Here is a 17,577-nt window from a genome sequence, read left to right as displayed (position 1 = left end):
GCCATCTTAGTGGGTGAACTGCCTCTGTGCTAGAATGTCTATTTACTATGTCTTCCTAATCCTGGAATTTCCCTTCTGGTGAGCACATTGTTTCTCTTCTTTACTAGTATTATAAATAATAACTACTGCTTAGGTTGTTGGGATTTGATGAGTTAATAAAGTGCTTAGAACAGTGCTTGGAACATAGTAAGTGCTATTTAAGAATTTGCTGTTATCATTGGGCAATCCCTGGATGTCAAGTGGTAAGAATATCTGAAAAAAACCAACAACAATCTATTGAGGATCCAAATAATATGGCAAATAATATTTTACATGTAGGAGAGGAATGCAAAATATATTACCTATCTTGACAAGTAGGAGGAAAACATCTGAAAGCAATCAAAGGAGAGTTATAAATAACAACTGGGTTATTTATCTGTGAACAATGGTACCATCAAATATGCCCTTATAGCCCTGACCGGTTTGGCTCAGTGGTTGGAGCATCGGCCTGCGGACCAGAGAGTCCTGGGTCCTGTTGGGGGAGCACGTACCAAAAAAATGCCCTTATAAAAAACTGGCTTTGGGTAGAAGAAAGGGAGAGAGAGAAAGAAATGAAATGGGGTGTCTAGCCGTTCTCCTGGGCCCATGGCCACCTACCCCTATCACTAGGGCTCTGGGACTGGCCCCCGCCTGGGCCCAGCCATGGCCTCAGGGCTGCCGGACCAGAGCTTCCTGTGGAACGTCTTCCAGAGGGTTGATAAAGACAGGAGCAGCGTGGTATCGGACATGAGCTTCAGCAAGCACAATGGCACCTGGACTCATTTAATCCCGTGACTGTCAGGTCAGTCCGATCAATGTTTGACCATGAGAACAAGATGTCTGAAAGTATATCATCGTCTGGCAGAATGTCTTCTGCACCTATGACAGGGACGAGCTCAAGCAAGCACTCTCAGGTTTTGGCCATTGGCTGTCCGACCAGTTTCACGACATCCTCATTTGAAAGTTTGATGGACAAAGACGGAGAAAGATCGCCTTTGACGACTTCATCCAGGGCTGCATCGTCTTGCAGAGGTTGACATATATTCAGACGCTATGATACTGATCAGGGCGGCTGGATTCAGGTGTCATCTGAACAGTATCTCTCCATGGTCTTCAGCATCGTATAATACTGGCCTTGTACAAATAGCAACGTGATTTACGGAAAAAAGACTGAAAATGCCAAATCTCTTACCATTTACAAGACGGAGCACAGATGCAGTAGATGCTGTTCCTCCTTTAGACTTTATATAATTAATATTCGGGGACCCAACTATACATATGTGGATAAACTGATTAACATGTTTGCAGTCATAACAATAGTCATATTGTTATTCAGATACAGGTGTTTGATTTGGGACTGTTTAATTGTGCCATGAGGTAAGATATAATGTTTCAGGTATCCCGCATGTAAAACATTCATCATGTGCTCCAATTCTATAGTGGAAATACTTTTATTAGCCAATAGGAATTTTAAAGTAATATGGAACTTGCACAGAAAGCTTTTCATGGGCTTTACTTTTTAATAGGGTTTATTGTATTCATTTGAATATGCAACATAAGCAATAATGCAGTGTACCCCTTGGGCGGAAAAAGAGAAATGAAATGGGGACTGGAATAGGCTATAACAGGTAAATCAAATTGGTTCTTATAGAACACGAGTCAATGATACGATCTAAATACTATAAAAGGCAAAAGCCACATTTGGACATGGGAACAACCTGGCCTGAATAGCAGAACATGCTTCATTATTCCATTTCCTTTGGCTCTTGCTGGGCCTCAGCTAAAAAAAAAAAAGCCTATTCAGACTTTCTTTTTGTTACATTTCCAAAAATCACATGTTGCATAAAGTTGAGAGGAGTACAGCAATCTTGACCTGGAGTTTGGAAAAAAAGAGGAATACAAAAAACTTAGAAGCACACAAGCCAGCTTGCTGTTGACTTAACGACTTGTGGTTCATGTTTGGAAGAGAGACGCTTCGATTGTTCTAATTGCTCCAGAATGGTGGAATAAGAAATCACACTGTAACACTGCCAGCAGGGGGAATAAATACTGAACACCAGGAATAAGCTAACCACAGAGTGAATTGGTCAGTGGGACCAGCGGCCAACGGAAGCTAGGAATGATACTGGGAATATTATGGGTTCAGAAAACTGCCTCTCAGGCTGGCTTTAGCATAAACATGAGCTCAAAATTGCCCTGAGAAAATACTGTGATCAGCTAAGTACAGTGAGCGCCTGTCTGTCCTCAGTGTTTCACTGGGTAAAGATTTCATTTACTGATCCCCAAGCCAAAGACTAGTAGGGAAGCCCAATGACCTTGTCGATGATTAAACTACACTCAGAAGCAGCTCATTTCAGGCACCTGTGGCCATCTCGTGCTGATTGATGGTGGTAATTCCACTCCCCATGGTTTCCCCACATGTGCAATGGAAATCTGTTTGCTTTTCATCTGTATTCATTTCACTTCATGAGAAAACCATCGAGGTGTCACTGCCACTGATATTAACACGTGGTCTACGCAAACTGGGAGCAAACAGGGAGAATGGAAACAAAATTAACGTTGACCTGTGGAAGGGGCTTGTCACACTGGCCAGTGCCTGTCCTGCAGTCAGATCAAATGTCGCCTTCTCAGAGGTGTCTTTCCTGACTTCTCTTATTGAGGTGGACTCTACCTCCACCCCAGTTGAAAAATGGTACTTCAGTCAGGAAAACCCACAATGATCTGTTTGCTTATTCAATGCCAGCCTCCCCTACTGTATGCAAGACCCAGTGAGCAGGGTGACAGTCCTATCTTTTTAAAAGCCATATCACCCAATACCTAGAAGGGTGCCTGGCATTCAATAATTATGCTTTTGTTTTTGTTTTTTTTAATGAATAAGAGGCAGCTCTTTAAGGTAGGATGGTTTTGAATGGCTAATCACCTGCATCCTTTTGTTAGAAAAACGTGTGCCCCTGAATCTCTGTGAAGTAAGGGTGTACCTAGGATTGTTATTTAGGATTTTCTCATTTTGTCAGGGTTCATCAAGATGTCTGGGAAAGCCTGGATCTTCACTTTGGGTGATGGAAGATGTATCTAAAAGAGCAAGAGCATGTGGTAGGATAAAAACCCAGTTAGGACAAAAGGCTAAAGTTAGAGGCACACGCATTCTTTCCCACGACTTGGAGGCTCGTAGGGTGATCAGATGTACCAGTTCACCTGGGACAGCACTGGCTTACACCTGCTGTCCTGGCATAATCCTGAGAGTGCTCCTTTGCATCCTTAGCAGTTTCCTGACTTGGGTGGTACATCCTGTCTTTAAGGCCAGTCATACAGGGGTCACAGTGTCTATTGAGATGAGGATGGAATATGTGTGAGAAGGGAGAGGAAGTGATTATAATTTTGGAGTTCATAAATAATTATGTAGGATAATCTCAAATATTTCTTGACGCTCATAGTATGATTCTCCAAAGGTTTTGCCAGTCGAATGGTCTTTATATTTCCCAATTTTCATTACTCGAGGACATTTGGGGCCATAGCTATAGGGTTAGGGTTTGGGGTCATTATAGTCAAGCTACACCAGGCTACATGATCTTCGACAGCACAGCACAATGTCTTCCAGGGATTTTTATAGAAACTTGGTCATTTTTAGTCATAGCCCTACTCTCTCTGAGGCCCAGGAAAACCTGATCTTGGGGAGCTCTTTGGGGGATAATCAGAGAGAGAGGCTATACTCATAATTATGCCTCCCACTAACCTAAAAGTCTTTGTTTTATTTTTTTAAATATGTTTATTGATTTTTTTTTTTAAAGAGAGAGAAAAGGAGAGAGAGAGATAGAAACACTGATGAGAGAGAACATCAATTGGCCGCCTCCTGCATGCCCCTCACTGGGGATCAGGCCCACATCCTGGGCATGTGTCCTGACTGGGAATTGAACTGGGACCTCAGTCTATGGGCTGATTCTCAATCCACTAAGCCACACTGGCCGGGAATAAAAGTAGTTTTTGAACCATGCTTCTAAACACCGGTTCCTTTCTTTTTGAAGATGAGTCTTTTTCTTTTCTTTCTTTTTTTTTTTTTTTTTGTGTGTGTGTGTGTGAATCCCACCCAAGGATATTTTTCCTTTTTTTTTTTTTTAAGAGAGAATGGAAGGGAGAGAGGGAGAGAGAGAAAGAGAGACAGAGAGAAACACTGATGTGAGAGAGACTCACGGATTGGTTGCCTCCCTCATGACCCCAACTGGGGCTGGGAATAGAACCTGCAACCCAGGTACATGCCTTTGACCAGGAATCAAACCTATGGCCCCTCAGTCTGAAGGCCAACACTCTGACCATTGAGCCAAACCGGCCAGGGCTGAAGATGAGTCTTTTCCTAGGAGGCTTGTGGTCCTCACAGCAAAGCGATCCCTGGAGAGTGCTGAAACCATGCCCCGGCCCCTGGGTCCATAGACGGGCCCATCAAGTCTGGCAATACAGGCAACTGTCTGATGCATTTGACTACTTTTAAGTGACCAACAATTAATGCCTGCACTTGAAGGGCTGGGAAAGGTCACTGAGTGGTTCCAACATATCACCCCATTACTCCAGAGTGGTTAGATGGTTAATTTCCCAAACCAGAGAGAATGATGTGCCAAGGGGAAGGGCTACATGCTTGCCAGAGCCGAATGCCCTTGATTACTTCTTCTGGGATATGCTAAAAGCACAGGTTTAATCAGTGAAAATTGGAGACATGAATCATCTGAGGCAATGTGTCACCTGCAGGTACAGGGACTGGAGGAAATGCTGCCTTAGTGCCCTGTGTCCATTGCAATTTACCTGTGCATTGTCCCAAGAGAAAAAACATGAGACATAATATGTGATGTCATTTCACATATCATGTATTGTAATATAATACCGATAAACAATTTCCTATGTTAACTGCTTGTGTATCCAGACCTGTGGCTACCCTGCAGTTCAGGATGTGAGATGCTCTGACTTTTCCATTCTTCATAGTCTTTATCGCCACTGTTTGAAATGTTCCACAGGAGTCTGTTGGGTTGGCATACCATAATTTAAGCATTCTTCCGCTTTTGTATATTTAGGTTATTTCACTTTTTTTTCTATTGTAAGTACTGTAAACGCTGGAAGTGTGCACACACGTTTTTCATATTTTAGATTAAGATGAATTTCCACAAAGAGAAAGAGGCAGAGGCTCTGAGGAGCAGCGACTTGATGTTTAAGGCGTTTCCTTGTCTAGACAATGCCCCCATGGTCTTTTGTCATCTGTTTATAAGATGTCCCCAAAGTTCTGTGGAATGTATAGTAGTAAACGCCCCATGGCAGGCTGGTGAAGGGCTTGACAATTTGATGATAAATTACTTTTGGACCTTGAATAGAGAATATTACACCCCAAAACTGGCTGGTGGGGAGGAAGTGAAGAAAACCCTTCCCTATATACACAATACTGCTTTTTTGTGCAACAGAGTATGATATATTTACATTTCCATGTTATACATCTTGTTTCAACTTATACATTTATTGCTTTCTTTCCTTCATCATCCTCTCAAAACATGTTAATGGCCCGTGAGAAAAAATATTTCCCTGGATAAATAAGTAGAAGAAACTTGTGCAAATGCAAAAGGTATTTCACTATGTCTTTCAGATGTCTTAGTTTGTTTTGTTGAATGACTTTAAAGAGGACTTTACTGTTTTTCTTTCCTTTATGAGAAATTAAAATAGACTTTTAACGGGGTCTGATTTTTGGAAAAGCTAGTTTCTTTGAGAAAAAAAGGGTTTTTCCCCTTTAGATGCTTGAGGTAGATGTGATGAAGTTTAGGAAAACTTCTTTGGCAGTTGCTTGATATTTTTTTTCTGGATGATTTGTGTAGAGATATGTGTGCATCTCAATTGCTAAGAGATCTCCTTTGGGAGAGATTTCCCACCTGCACACGGGATAGGTGACGGTATAGGATGATGAGATTCTGCAGCTTCTGGTTGCCACGACCATTCACATTTGAAGTGTTGGAACATGCCGAGAATGGTCTTGCAAAGTTCTCAAACAGAGTGGCCAGGCGAGCAAAGTAGGGTCAGAGCGAACATGGATGTGCCTGCTGTGTGTCAGTTATTTAACTCGCAGCACCCTAGGAGGTAGGTACTGTTATTGTTTCAGCATCAGTGGAAGAATTTGGACAAACTTGGTTTCCTAGTTAAATGCTTGATCCACTGTATGGTACTCGGGGCCAAATGCTGTTCCCCACTTCCAGAAGCTGACTGCTGAGTTGAGGCTTCTCTGGGACCAGAAAAGGCTGGTCAGCACCACTCCCACGGGGCTGCATTCTAAGAAAAGAAGAAAATCATTGTCGAGGAGAATGGTTATTAGTCCTGGTTTTAGCAATTTGCAAAGTCCAATAAAAAGTAAACCCCGAAGCAGTAATGCGTTTTAAATCTGAGTGTTAACAGCTGTGCTCTTATTTCTTTGCAGAGTATAAATGTACAATTCTAAGCCTTTTCTTTGCATTTAGAAGAAACTCTACCTCCCCCTTAATGTTCTGGCCATACCACCCAGCGGACTATTCCAAATTTAGACCCAATTTCGTATTTCTTTCTCTATATATTTACTTCTCTTTAAGGAGAGATTTGCACAGAGCTAAAGTTTTAAAATAGAAAATTGCTCAATTCTTAATCCTCCTCCAACATCTATGCCTTTGAACACATATATACATATATTTTAATAATGTTTTAAAGAACTCCCCTATCCCTGTCCAGAAAGAAACCCCACAAACCTATATTTTCTTTTTCCTGTTTTTCTTCCTGCCTTTTTCCCTCCCTCCCTTTCCTTTCCTTCTTTCCTTTTTAAAAAAGAATACTTCAAGGGAAACAAATCCCTTAATGTCTGTGCTAGAAGACTGGGGGATGGCTGGATATTTTATATTCCCTCTGGTCTCTGAGTCCTGAGTCACTGAGTTTGTTTGCTTTTTAAGTCCGGCGAAGTTGCTCTGTCAAAACTAAACTTGTTTCCATGATTTAAAATGCCCACCAATGCCTGGCCAGTGTGGCTTAGTGGATTGAGCATCGTCCCATGGACTGAGAGTTTCTGGTTCGATTCCTGGTCAGGACACATGCCCACGGACTCGATCCCCAGTAGGAGGCGTACAGGAGGCAGCCAATCGATGTTTCTTCTTCACATTGATGTTTCTTTTTCTCTAAAAAATAAATAAAATATATTTTTAAAAAATCCACCAACCGATGAACCAACACAACTACTCCCCACAAAAGGAACAAATCAGCCCCAAACCTCTCAAATCTAACCAAAAAAACCTTTTCAAATAACCCAGGTGCTCATTTTGGATTAAAGCCAGACAATACTTTTTCCTAATTTCTCTTGCTCTAAGTAGAGGGTATGTCTCTGAACATGCCGAGTGGAAATTCAGATGTGAGCAACTCTTTAAAAATGTTTACACTTTAAATATCCATTGTTTCCAGTTCTTCATTATCATAAAAGCCTTCCATCTAGGAAGCCCTCCTTGGGAACAGCATAGGGAAGGCGCGAGGGTTTGGGAGGGCGCGGTTTTCCCGCCTCCCTGCTGGTTCAGAAGGTGCCTAGTGTGGGAAGGATGGGGGGACATTAGGCTGCAGGTGCTTGAGGGCCCTAGTTTGAATCTAAGGGGAATTGAGATGTGTCCCTCCAAATCTATCACCCGAGTGAGACAGGCCCCCCCGAGAGCCTCTTTGGTGGGGGTGAGGGTGAGAATCCTGGGAGGCAGAGATGCCAGAATGGCATACAGCGTGGGCCTGGCGTGGCTGTCAGGCTAGAGGGCGTAGGGCTGGGGGCTTGTTTTACAGCTGCATTGGAGTAGTACTTTACACAAAATTGAGATGAGGTTTGTGTTACTCATAAAATAGTATGGGAAAGGGATGCTGCTGATAATAGTGGGGGGTGGGGGGAGAGGCCAGTCCTTTCAGTCCCCTCTGGGAACCCCCACCAGGGAGGAGACCCCTGCGACAGAACCGGAGCGGTGACCACGCTGGATTTGGGCATTCTGGCAAACTGACGACGAGAGAGGCCAAGTACCTTTGCCCGAGTCTGCAGGTTGGTAAGTCCAGGTTGGTGAGTGTCCACCGCTGGAGGGGAGATACCTCTAGGTTTCATCAGGGATGCTATGATCTGTCTTTCTAGTGAAATGTCTCGGTTCTGGAAGATGTTCTACTAATAATCTCTGTAAGACATGGAGAACCAGAGAATCTCTAGTGATCTCGCCCGCATGGAACTCACACCTGCTGCATTTTGCCTCAGCAGCTTGGGTACCGTGAAGGCCCCAGTGCAGCTGGGGTGGGGCACATGGTGGAAATGAAGAGAGCTGGAGGAAACACCAACACTCAAGGGGGGGAGGGCTACCTGTGTGGGGGATGGGGTGGGGCTGGAGGCAAGGGGTCTCAAATTGGCATGTGTAGGCCAGACCAGTACACTTTTGAATGCTTACAATTGATGTTACCTCATCTGTAACGTAGATGGGCAAAGCTTTGAGGAATCTAGAGTTCGACCTGTTTCTAACTATGCCCACTGCTACACTCTATATCTAGACGTACTTTTAGTCCAGAGGGTAAGCCTCCCTACCTCTCATCCTGCTGCATGTGTATGTGAAGGTTGGTGACTAGATGAGCTTTCGATCACTTCTATAATGCCCACCAAGTCTGGTCTCCTTCCCAACTTGGAAAAGATTCTTGCCTTCTCTCCTCCCCACCAACTCACACCACTCCGCCCAGGCAATTGCCGTGGTGTTTCTGGGCTTTGGGGGGACATTCCATGGAGACACCACTCTGAATATTATGCAGAGGTACCGTTCCAATCACACACCATGAGCAGGTCTCTTTAATCAAAGTCAGCCAGTAACAAAATCATCCAGCATAGAGCCTTGTGGATAAAACTCGGCAGACTTGACGTATAACTGTGTTTATCTTCAAATGTGATTGGATAAACCAAGTCATTCTGCCAAAATGTGTTAGGTTTTCAGTTCCAGTCAATTCAGTAAATATTTTTGAAAGCCTACTATGTGTCAGGCACTGAGCTAAGCGCTATCATCTTACAACAGGGTCTTTGATTATGTTTCCTGGACACAAATTATTCTTCAGAGAGGCATAAAAATTCTTTATTCTTTATTCCTAAGTACTTAACATGGTTGATACTTTCACGATGGAATGTCTTTGTTCATTATATATATTTATAGTTTTGCTGGGATATTGGAAAATTAAATATTTTTGTCACTTCTGATACCTTTATGGAAAACCTTCATTAGTTCTATTTTTTAAATCTGAAATTAAGCTCTTCATGGTACAGAGTAGTTTGAAAATAATGATTTTTCTCTTTATTTAGAATATTTCTCTCAGTTAAATTCATAAGTATTTTGTAACTCAGTGAAGACTTTTAATTTACATTATAAAAGGTGCCAAGATTTACTTTATTTCTATGAGAATTATTTTGATACATCTGGGTAGGTAGTGTGCACTGTGGAACAATGAAGTGTGTTTTACTGTGGATGGTTGCAGTGGTTCAACATAATTCAGTTTTATTTCTTGTCAGAGAAGCATATATACCCTTGTGTGAACTACTTTGGGAAGTTATGTTTACATAAGCAACTTTACAAAACAATGAGTTTTTAAAAAAAATTTTACTGAAAATTTGACGAGGTGATATAGATGAATTTTTGTCGTCTTTGCCTTTTGATCCTCAAATAGACTTTGCAGAAGTTTAATCCTCACATTGGAGAGTTGTTGTTTGTGCGGGTTTGGGGGCAGCATGTGACATGGCTGGACTCATGGGGAAGGTTGGGACAAGGACTGGGTCCTGGGAAAGAAAGGAGGAGACTCTGCTCTTTTGGGGAAGGTAGGAACTGTGGTCCGTAGAGATGACATCTACCAGAGATGGAATTCTGGCCTCAGAAATACATAACAGCGTGGAAACTAACTATTATTTGATGTTGATCACGAGTTCCCAAACATTGCGAACATGAGGTCCTGGTTGTAACATAAAACATTGTCAGGGCTCTTTATGCGTGTGACAGTTCCCTCTTCATTGCAGTTCTATCTTTATATCTCAGTACTAACCCCCTCCCCCCCCTCATTGCCTGCTCTGCGATGACAGAGCGGAACCTTGTGAACATCTCCAAGTCTCAGCTGCCATGTTGTCAAGCTCTCAGTAGAGGGTGCTAGACGGACAGTAAAGGGGGATGAACATCACCTCTTAGTTCTGATGTGATTCTATTTCTTCTTTCTTGTTGTTATTATTATTCTGTTGGTGACCAGTGGCGTGAGTGGTGGACATCCAGAGGTGCTCATCTCCACTGAGTCTCAGTAGCATCCCTGCAGGTGGATTCTCAGTGCGTGTAACAGGCATCCCACTGACTGGCTTCTCAGCCTTGAGTCTCCTGCACCCTGAGGTGGAGTGTTCCCCGCTTGCCCATCCCAGCTGTGGTTCCTGGCCTATAGCTTGGTCCACCATCACCCCAGTGGGAGGCGTCCAATTTGCCAGTTTCAGCCCATGTTACCCTGCCTTCTAACCTCTGCCCAGGCACTGTGGCCCAGCTCTGGCTCAGGTCAGCCTAGAGAACTTCTCCACCACCTGGTAGGCTGCAACCACACCTCTTCCTGTGAGATCTGAATCCGAGCCTTGGTGGTGGTGGTGGTGGTGGGGGTATTCTCCTTCTCTAGTTTGTTCTTTCATTGAACGTTATCCTTCATCTCTTGGGTACTCTTTAAAGTTTTTTTATTCCTTTATAGGCAATCCTTTGTTATAGTTAATCTTTATATTAATGTTTCCCTGTTAAAATTATTACATGGTTTCTGTCTCCTATTTAGACCATCACTGATACAAGATAACAGTAGGATAATTGATAGAAATATTGAGTTTGTTCCCTTATATATTTTACCTCCTTCTTATTTGAACTAGAGGAAAGGGCGTTCTGTGGTCCCGGCCCTGACACGTGCTAGTCCCCAGAAGCTGGGAGTTGGACCAGCGGGACTGGATCCCAAGCACCCCCTGGTACTCAGGCTCACTGAAGATTTCCACACTTGACAAAATCCCTGGAGGAAATGGATGAGAACTGATGGGGCAGCACCAGCACCTCGTGTGGGCGAGGGGGATCCAGAGAAAAAGAGCTTGAATTTCGTCTGCCCAGAGGGATGGGAACTCAGGATCGAAATTAGGTTGACTGAAAGAAAATGAAGAAATATGACATTTCCAGTTAATCTTGTTTGTTGTAGTTATATATTTTTTATGTCAAATCATTGAAAAAAATATAAATATAAAAGCAGATATAAATTTAGCAATGTTTCTATAAAGTTTTATTTTATTATTTATAAAGCATTTACAAACACGTGAAAGAGTGGTACATCTATCACTTTATTTATTAATTATTTCCTAGTCCACAACATGGGGGTTTTCTGCCTGAAGGTAATAACTCGACAGCCTCCCTGGAATCACAGGCTCACAGACCTGGAGCTATTGTTATATTATGAGAATGGAAGTAATACTTACAGGCAAGTGTTCTCTAATGTATCATATGGAGAGATTATCATCATTTAAAACCCCTAACAAAAGACGCAGAATCTGGCTTTCATTTGTGAAGTCTCCATCTCCATCCTGTATTTTCTTTGTCCATGTTTTGAAAGGATAAACAATCACTGTCTGTTTGTTTCTTTTGCACTGAAACATTCCCGAGAGAGAATGTGGCTCTAGATGAAATGCACTAGTCCTGCCTGGGCAGTTGAAGGACCCACTGAATGGACAGTTGGCTTCTTGCCACTGGTTAAGGTGACGCAGGGAGAACAAAATGACCGAGCGCTTATTTCTCACCCAGCTATCCATCGCCTCATCCTCATTACCCTGATCTTCTTGTCGGAAACTAAGGGAAGCTTCTGGTATGTTCTCAGTCATGCTTTCTTCCTTCTCTACCATACATATATGAGTTGGGGGGGTGAGAGAGAGAGAGAGAAAGAGAGAGGCATTGATGCGAGAGAGACATATTGACCGATTGCTTCCCTTACGATCTGCTCAGGGTTGGGGACGCACCACAACCGAACTACGTGCTTTTGACTGAATCGAACCCGCAACTTTGGTCCATGAGCTGATGCTCTCACTGCCGAACCAAACCGGCCAGGGCACTACCTTTCATATTTTAAATTTAGGATGCTAATATTTATGAAGGCACCAACTAATATTTTACCTTTTCTGGCATCCGATATACATGCTTATTTGGTTACATAGCACTGGTCTAGCACCATTAAATTAATCAGAGAATTGAAGTATCAGTAGGAAAGAGGAAATGAAGAAAGCAAATGCAACATTAGCCATAGAAGCATTTCATCTAACAAAACCAGGAAATAAAGCATATTTCCCTGAGGTTGGGATAAAATGAAGTGGTAATACTTTAGTGTCTGTAATTTCATTTTTTCTCTGCTCTGTTTTCCCTTTGACCATAAACAGCACTCACTTGTGTCCCCTTTGTGACCTAATGTCCGTGTGCCTGAGAGCTCAGGGCCATTGAGAAGTGGCCCCTCTTGCTCCTCCGACCAATTTTCAACTTCTTTTCCTCAGTCACTTCCAGCCCCTGAGACTCAGCTCTTGGCCTGTGGGCCCAGTGTTTGGCTGAACTGGAGAAGGGGCCTAATTATCATATTGGAAAGGGTTTCTTGACAAAGCTCACTTTCCGGATCCAGGAAATAAGGATTCATGGCTTCATATATATGACTTATGGGGCAATTAGGCATCTTGACAGGTCTTTTGGGTCTAGTATAGATGTCTGGAAATTACGTGTCAACTCCCACCCTTATTCTCGAGTTTGAAGCCTTCTGGCTTCCCCACCAGGGGACATGGTGATTAAACAAATGGTCACTGAATGAAAGACAAAAAGAAGAAAAACAAGTGATTTCATGAAATGGGAGAATAAAGGAAAAATAGAATTTTTACATTTTGATATCTTTTCTCCCTTGGTCTTTCACCAAAAAACTTAGTTTCCTTAGTGCCAAAGTTGAGCTAATTCTATGTAATGACCTAAGGAAGTCACACTACGTGATCTCTAGTTAAAGGCAGACTTCTACACTGGTCTCCCAGGAGTAGGTCCTGGGATGCTTGTGTCCACTCCTGGAGAGAGAAACTGTGATCATAGAGGGTGGATTTCACAGGGGTCAAGGATGTAATCTTTCCTTACTTATCTTTTTTTTTTTTTTTTTGGTGTAAGGAAAGGTTTATTGATCCAGAAGGCCTCGCTCCAGAAGATGGGAGAACTAATCCTCAAATCTATGTTAAGAGAGCTCGTGGAGGGTGTCAATGGGGGGAAACAAGGAGGGACATCTGTAATACTTTCAGCAATAAAGACAAATAAGAGAGCTCAAAATCCTCCCCACTTATCTTTTATGATAATGAGAAGATGAACAACCTTAAACATAAGTTGAAATTGATGATTGGCTGAGGCCTGGGAAAGGGGCCCACATGGGGCTTCCCTTTGCCTACAGCCTTCGCCTCTCAGCCACTGCCCTCCTGGTACTGGTGCCCTCTCGGCCTCCATTCACCCTGTGTTCTCATGTGTTAGCTCCTCTTCTCAACCCAGCCCATGAGCAAGTTACTACTTTCTCTTGGTTCACAGAGATTATCTGGCGGTATCGATCTAAAAATATTTACAGAATTCAGTGGTGTTGGGTCAGATGGAAAATGTTCAAAAGAAACCTATATGTTTTGCAAAAATGAAAAGGACATGAGAAATTGATTATGTTTCCCAAGGAAACCGCATAGAATTTCCTGAGTTATGAAATAGTTTTAGGAACTGGCTCCAAGCACACGTTCTTGACTGTGTTCCTGAGTAGCCCAGAGCATTGAGCAAACCTGTCCAGCGACCTCTTGGGCTTCCGTTTCACCACCCATGAGAAGCAGTTGTGAAGTTCAGGGCTCACAGCGGACAAATGGGGGGGCGCGGAGTGTGTGCCTGCCCCGCCCCCGGCTCCTCCTCTCAGCTCTGTTCCCTTCCAGCTTTCCACGCCTCCCACAGGGACGTAGGGCTTTTGGCAGGTGTGTAATCAGAACATTCCAAGGCCGTTCTGATTTTAAATATTCAGTGTAAATGTTCCCCAGAGCATAGTTGAACTCGTTCAACTGTGAGTTCTAGTTTTAGACTTGAGAAATGTGCTGGTAGGGCTTATAGTGGGGTCCCATGCCTTGAGATACCCCATTCCTTCAGGAACCTGAGCTCAGCTCTTTGCGTCACCATTACCTAAGGTGCTAGTGGTTGACAAAGGTTTATTGGGTCAACGTGCAGGGAGATTCACATTTATAACAGGTAAGTCCATGTCTCAACTCAGGGGTAACCAAGCATTTTTGTGTTTTCAGTTGTGAGCTACATGCATGATCAGAAACCCAAGTGTGTGTGAACTTTGTCAACATTTTCTTTGTTAGAATAATGAGTTGAGGGGGTTTGAGCATTAGATGGGACTTGAACATAGGTCAAATATGTAGAGTCTTTGGTTGTGTCCTTTTTCTGGATGTCAGTTATCAATCCTTCCTAAGTTTCATGATTGAAGTTTAGTGATCAAAATGTGAGAAGCTCAAAGTTACACAATCTATTGAAGATTCAGTGTGAACTTGCCACCGAGCCGGGTAGCAGTCACTAAATAGAAACAGCCTATGTATCCGTCTGGATTTCCAAAGTCAGGAAGCAAATCACTCTGGATAGTGAAGGGTAGTTACATTGGGTCATGTGTGCTGCTTATTCTTTGGTGGTATTTAGGCTGCCCAAATGTCATCCATCCTTAAGCAAGTATTCCAACTCTTTATCCATCAGATTTTTCTTTAAATAAGACATCACTCCACGTAGGCTAATGTTAAAACAGATTTAACATAGCTGCCCTGTTTGAAGCCTGGGTTGGGAGCTGAGCCCTCCCTCTTGGTTTTTCTTCCTTGAAGCAGCTCATGAGCATTTCTGTGCAACTGCCAGCCTCTCACGGGATGGTTGGGAAGCTTTCACGGACAGGAGTGGCTTCTTGGGATCTACTTGGTACCCACCAGTTGGACTCCTACTGGGTTAGCCAAGTGTCCCTTGAGTTTAGTGTTGGTCCCTGGAACTCTCCTGCCCATGATCCATTGAAAAAAAATACTCCGTTTAGCCATAAACTAATACTGTGCCATTTTTGACCCAGGAAAGACTCTCATTCAACCGACAGGGATGTTAAAAACTAACCATCTTCTAACCCAACACATGGAGAAGAACCGTTCCATCCTCGTTGGCTTTCGGGGTTCAAATGGAGAGTGAAACCGGAAGATGGCAGAAAGGCAGGCTAGCGTCCCTGAGATGCGACGTTCAGGACAAACGAGACGACTGAAACTCCTGTCCTGATTCAGTCACTGCTGTATGAGTTTGAAGGATAGATAATACATATTTTCCTCCTTTAGTAAAAAGTCTGGGTTGGGCCAGATGACATTTGGAAGCTGACCTCAGAAGGCTGTTTGGAAGGCTGGTTTGTATCACATGATTTCAGCCATGAGGATGGTCACCAGGCCAATTGTTCAGTGTGCCAAGCTGGTCTCCATGGCTTTAAATTCATTCCAATATAATTGAAAACATGTGTTAAAATATTCATTTTCTTAAGGTTCAAAATGTCCTTGTGACGTGCTTCCCATACCATTTTGATTTAAAAGCAGAGAAGGACAATGCTGTGTCCAAAAGTTTGTATGTCAGTGTATGTATTTTAAAACACAGTTTTTAAGAATTAAAATCCCGAAGAATGAACAGAAGACCGAATCACAGTTCTGAGAACTGGGGCAGGTGAGGAGACGAAAGGAAGAGACTCAAAGCTGTATTTCTCAGTGCAAACTTACGAATTTTATCATTACAGTTTGTAATTTAGTACAAATGTTTTATACCTTTGCTTCCTTAAAAACGATTCTTGCATCTGGGCACTGTTTGTGACATCCACCAAACGGAAAAAAGTATCTGTCCGTATTTATCCAGCACAAGTTTCTGTCTGTGACGGAGGTAGCAGTACCAAATGCCTCTGGGGACCAAGCAGGCACATTGTGTGTGTGAAGCCAGCAGGTGGAGACTGTGGCCACTTGGACACAAGTACTCATCTAAAGGGAGTTGCCATTGATATAGGCCAATCTAGTGTTGGCATAGCTTCCGATTTTTCAAGATAGTCTGGCAGTTAATAGTCAAGGTAAAAATCTCCTGACTTTTAAAGATTTGGAAATGAAGGATGTAAATACAGTGTGTGGTCCAGTACATAACTGAAGTCCAGAATGGGCCTGGGGCTACTAGTTTGCAACCTCCGGTTTGCAGAGTGATGCTGGTTGGCAGCAGTGTCTTACAGAGGGATGGGACAAGCACTCCTGTTGGCGTGGAGAGCGGGGTTAGCTCCATCTCCACTTACCCTCGTGTGAGTGGGAACAGTGACGGGGGAGCCCACGCTGAGATGAAGTCCAGGAAGGCCGTGGACAGGGAACAGCTCAGTTTTCCCGTGTGTTTCCCTCCCGTGTGTCCCCTTTACCACTCAGAGCCCACTTCACTTCTGACACGTCCGGTTACCCAGCACGTGGGGCCTTTTCCCCACGCCAAGCAGCTCTTTGTGACATCGCTGGGTATCCTACAGAATTTAACTCAATTCTGAATCGATCTACCTGGAGATAGCACCAAATCCCACAGGTTAAGACCTCAGTCCCACGAGACGACCCCCACTTCAGGTGCCAGTCACAAGTAGTAGGTCCCCAGGTTACTCCCACATTCTGTCTGATTTGGCTATATATCAGAGGTTCCCACGACCCCCTCCTCAGCTTTGATTACTTTGCTAGAGCGGCTCACAGAACCCAGGGGAACACACTTTCCATTTTATTAAGTGACGTGACTAAAGGATGCAGATGAACAGCCAGATGAAGAGATACAGAAGACGAGATCTGGGGGGTCCTGGGCACAGGAGCTTCTGTCCATGTGGATGCGGGGTACAGAATCCAGTGCTGACGTGCTCACCAGCCTGTACTACTGGGCCTGTGGGGGCCTCCTCATGTAGGCGATCGATTATTAACTCCACGTCCAGCCCCTGACCCCCTCTGGAGAGGTGGGAGGGAATTGCTGATCATTCCAAGGTTCTGATCATAGCTCAGTCTTTCTGGTGAGCAGCCCCCACCCAGCAGCCCCGCGGCAGCCCACTCAGAGTCGCCTGAATGAGGAAACGATGCTCCGAGTGCTATTCCACGCAGGAAACGACAGGGTTTTAGGAGCTCTGTGCCAGGAACGGGGGCAGACACACACACACACACACACACACACACACGCACGCACGCACGCACATTTCCTGTCAGCTCACAGGTAGCAGGCCAGGTGTGGGTAGAAGCAGGTGAGGTGGACAGTGAGCAGCCTCGGGAGGAAGGTCTGTGGTCCTGGTCGCTAGAGCCTGTGCCACCGCTGCTGATGAATGGCTGGGCGGGGCTTGGGAGAAGGGTTGGCTCATGGCAGCACCTGGAAGCTACCTACTTCTGGATGGTGATTTTACACCCCTCAACGTTGTCTATTGTTATTAACACTGTGTCCAGGGGACCTTGGTCCCTTTCCCCTCACCAGCCCCCCGGCC

The 17,577-nt window shown here is 44.0% G+C and overlaps 1 pseudogene; it reads left to right on the top strand.

Moving 5' to 3' along the window:
- The first annotated feature begins 624 nt into the window (after nucleotides 1-624).
- LOC118621706 lies at nucleotides 625-1,145 on the top strand (annotated as a pseudogene).
- The last annotated feature ends 16,432 nt before the right edge of the window (nucleotides 1,146-17,577 follow it).

This window comes from Molossus molossus, unplaced genomic scaffold, assembly GCF_014108415.1.
Source record: "Molossus molossus isolate mMolMol1 unplaced genomic scaffold, mMolMol1.p scaffold_m16_p_8, whole genome shotgun sequence".
NCBI classification, from domain to species: Eukaryota; Metazoa; Chordata; class Mammalia; order Chiroptera; family Molossidae; genus Molossus; species Molossus molossus.
This window is presented reverse-complemented; position numbering and strand designations above follow the sequence as displayed.